Source organism: Octodon degus, unplaced genomic scaffold, assembly GCF_000260255.1.
Source record: "Octodon degus isolate 3935 unplaced genomic scaffold, OctDeg1.0 scaffold00132, whole genome shotgun sequence".
NCBI classification, from domain to species: Eukaryota; Metazoa; Chordata; class Mammalia; order Rodentia; family Octodontidae; genus Octodon; species Octodon degus.
Window position 1 is genome coordinate 7177597 of NW_004524708.1, and position 3689 is coordinate 7181285.

The 3689-nt window shown below is 47.2% G+C and overlaps 1 protein-coding gene across 3 annotated transcripts in view; it reads left to right on the plus strand.

Annotated features, from left to right (window-relative positions):
• Window positions 1-6: 6 nt before the first annotated feature.
• Window positions 7-3689, plus strand: part of Fam35a (family with sequence similarity 35 member A) — a 161338-nt gene continuing 157655 nt past the window's right edge. The window contains exons 1-2 of one of the 3 annotated variants that reach the window (XM_023701298.1): window positions 7-330; window positions 2082-2132. The gene's annotated coding sequence lies outside the window, so the exon portion shown is untranslated. Of the gene's footprint in view, window positions 331-423; window positions 1061-2081; window positions 2133-3689 lie in introns of those variants that run through there. The other 2 variants (XM_023701299.1, XM_023701300.1) reach the window with 2 other exon arrangements.

Genomic DNA, 3689 nt, shown 5'->3' on the forward strand with positions numbered 1-3689 from the left:
GGCGGTACATGGCGGCGGCGGGGCTGCGGGGCCGACCGAGGCGAGCTGGGCTGAGGCGAGGAGGAAGCGCCCGCTGCCCGCTGGCCTTTTAAGCCGCAGCTTCCTGCCCCGCGACTGTCCCCTCCCCTAGGCTGTTGTCGCCGGACGGGGAGGCCGGCCTTCGGGCGCCGCGCCGCCCAGGGCGCAGGGCCTCCGCCTCCGCCTCCGCCTAGCCAGGCCTCCCAGGCGGCGGCGCGTGTCGGGCCCGCGCGGGGGGGAGGGGGAGGTACCGCGCATGCGCACTGCCGGCGGATCCGCGAGCGTGCACGCCGGGCCCCGCAGGGCTCTCAGGTACGCGCCTCGCGAGAGGGCGGTCGGGGGAGGGGCGCAGGCCTCTGGGCTGGGGGTTCGGAGCCGAGGGGCGGGGAGCGTGGCGGCGGGCGGCCCGCCGTCTGGCCCCAGGCCCGGGCCTGTGCGTCACCGCCGCCGTTGCGCTCGCTGGTCCTCAGCGAGGACGGTGGTGGCGGCGGCGTGAGTGGGCCCGGAACCGAGTGTGTGAGGCCCGCGCCCAGCCGGAAGGCCAGGGCGAGCCTCTGCGCCTGCAGTCCCGCGTGGAGGTGCAGGGCGTCCCAGCCGCCAGTGCTTTGCCGTGGGGGCTGTGATGTCCAGTGCAGTCCAGCGCGGAGATGTTTCGGGAGCGCAGCGTTGTCTCCTGCGGTTTGCTGTCTGCGTCCCCTTTCCAGAGTATGGAAGACAGTCTTGCTCTGTAGTTCAGCTGGCCTCGAACTCAATCATCCCGCCTCGTCCTCCTTGGGTGCATGCGCCACCACAGCGGGTAGAATCACACCGTTGGAAAGAGCCTGAAGTAGGGGCTGGGAAAATAGCTCAGCGACCTGAGCGCCTGGCTGGCAAGCCGAAGGCCCGGAGTTCTGTCCCCCACAGTAAAACAAGGACGCTGTAGGAATGCCACAGTGACCCCAGGAACAGCTCGGGGGTGCTTGTTGGTTAAGAGGTTAAGGACTCGAGCGTTCATTTTCATACTTGGACAGATAGTCGAGGCTTAGCTATCCGAATCCACGTGGTAAGTTAGTGCCCACAAAACTGAGATCCACCCATCAATTTTTGACAGTTTTTGATATCACACAGTGAATTCGAAAAAAGATTTGTACTAATTCATGTTTTCAGTCTATAATGATTACATTCATTGTGCGCATGTGTAGGTACATGTGCACATAGCCCATCTTAACTTTTATTTATTTTATTTTATTTTGCCATTTGAGACAGGATCTTGGGAGCGGGGAGATAGCTCATTAAATAAGCACTTGCCTGGCAAGTACAAGGGCCTGAGTTCAATCCGCGGTTCTGCCAAAAGAGAGAGAGAGAGAGAGAGAGAGAGAGAGAGAGAGAGAGAGAGAGGATCTCAGTATGCTCTTCAGTTCCGCCCTTGAACTCACTTTGTAATGCAGGATAGCCTTCAGTGATCCTTAGCCTGAGCCTCCCAAGTGCTGGGATTATTGGCCTACTTCACCACACCCTGCTTAATTGTTCTTACTTCCCCTTCTGTTAGTCATCTATTAATGATTTTATTCATCTCTGAAAGAGAAAGTTAAAATGTAAGATGACCGTCTAGATTGGGTACTTTTAAGGGCCACTATCTCATTGTCCTCTTAAAACAAAAGTTACCTCTTACAGAGTAGGCTTACAATTGGCCTTATTTGCTAAATAAATGATAACTTTACTTAAGTTTGTGTAGAGTTTCACTATGAAAAAGAATCTCTGAACTGCGGCCTCAATTTGTCTAGACAGTCACAAGATGACCTTACTGGTCTTTTTTCATTTGGTAGCACTATAATTTATTTTCACTTTACATTGTTAAAAATTGAAACACACCTCCCACAGTTTCCAAATAATCAAATCCCTAAAGCCTGAGGTTTTACTGTCAAGGCCTTAGCCTCACTAGGCATACACAAATACTATTCTAATTGCATTTTTTGATAGGTTTTAAGGAAGGTAGTTTAAGAGCTTAGTTTTATCTCATTTATCTTTTTTTTGTGATAAGCTCAGTCTACAGAATGATAAATGTTTAACTTCTCATTTTCTAGGACTTGTTTGCCTGAATTGAAGAAAGTGGACTTGAAGAACTTTTGAAAGAGGTTAGGCATATAGCTGTGAAAATTATTTTTTATTGATCATGTCTTGTGTGTCTTGCAAAGCAGATTCTTTGGGGAAATTTTTCTTATAAAACAAAATCAAAATATTTCCTATATTTTACAATTATTTGTATAAAAATAAATTTAAAAAATAATAAAATTATTTGTAAGTTGTAAAAACAATTCAGATTGCAAAGATAGTTTCAAAAAGGTGAAGTTACCTAGCTCCACCTCCTCTATTCTCATTTAGTATATAGTTAGAATTCTTTCTTTTCCTTCTGAAGAAGTTTGAACTAGGTTCTCACTGTAACTCAGGCTGGTCTTAAAGCTGCGATCCTGCCTCAGCCTCTCCAGTACTGGGATTATGGTGTGTGCCACTACACGTGACTGTAATTCCCATTTATTTATTTATTTATTTATTTATTTATTTATTTATTTGGGGCAGTACTGAGGATTGAAACCTAAACTTTCACACTGAGTTATACACCCTTCAGCCCTTTTTATTTTATTTTGCTTAATTTATTTTGTCCTTTTGAGACAAGTTCTTGCTATACAGTTCAGGCTGGCCTTGAACTCACTTTGTAGCCTAGGCTGGTCTTGAACTTGTAGTGATCCTCCTGTCTCAGTCTCCTGACTGCCTGCTGGGATGGTAGGCATGTGCTATTACGCAGCCAGCGCTTTTTATTTTGAGAAAGGTTTTAAGTTATTAAATTGCCAGACAAGGCTCCAGTTTAAGCTCTTATCTCAGCCTCCCTGAGTACCAGGATTGCAGGTGTGTACCACCATGCCTGTTCTGTAATTTCCATTGCACAAGAAATGCAACAGTAATCTAAGGGATTGGGAGACTGAGGCAGGAGGATCTCTATGAGTTTAAGGCCAGCCAGGGCTATATAATGAGTTTCAGGCCAGTCTGAACCAAGTAGCAAGAATCTGTCTCAACAACGACAACGACAACAAAACAATAAAACATTAATTGGGCAGGTCATTAAATGAGGAATATGTAATAATAGCATAACCTCTGTCTCTAGATTCGTCTATTCTGGACATTTCATTTGAATGGAATTTAAGTGCTTCCTCTCCTGTAGCATATTTCCCAGGAGCATGGAGGCCTACCTACCTACTTACCTTCAGTGTGTGTCAGGACTTGGATTTTTTCTGTGGCTGAGTAGGACTGATCCTGGCGGGGCTGTCTCCACATTGTATTGTGTGTGGGTTTGCCTCACAGAGTTGCAGCCCAGCCCTGGACCTCTTTATTTATGGATGTTTGAATTCTTCTAAGTGTTAGCAGTGTCCCTGGTGTGACTTGGGCAGGTGTGGTTTCCTCTCAGCTGTATACTTAGGAGGAGAATTGCTGGGTCCTGTGGTGACTGTGACTCTGACTCTGTTGAACCTTTTGAGGATCCAGCAGGTCCTCTTCCATAGGGGCTGTGCTTTTTAAATTCCTAATAGCAATGTATGAGATTCTGGTTTCGCTTGTTAACCGGTTTTTTGTTTTTGTTTTTGCCGTGCTGGAGATTGAACCTTTTACAAGTGCTCTTTTTTTTTTTTAATTTTTTTTTT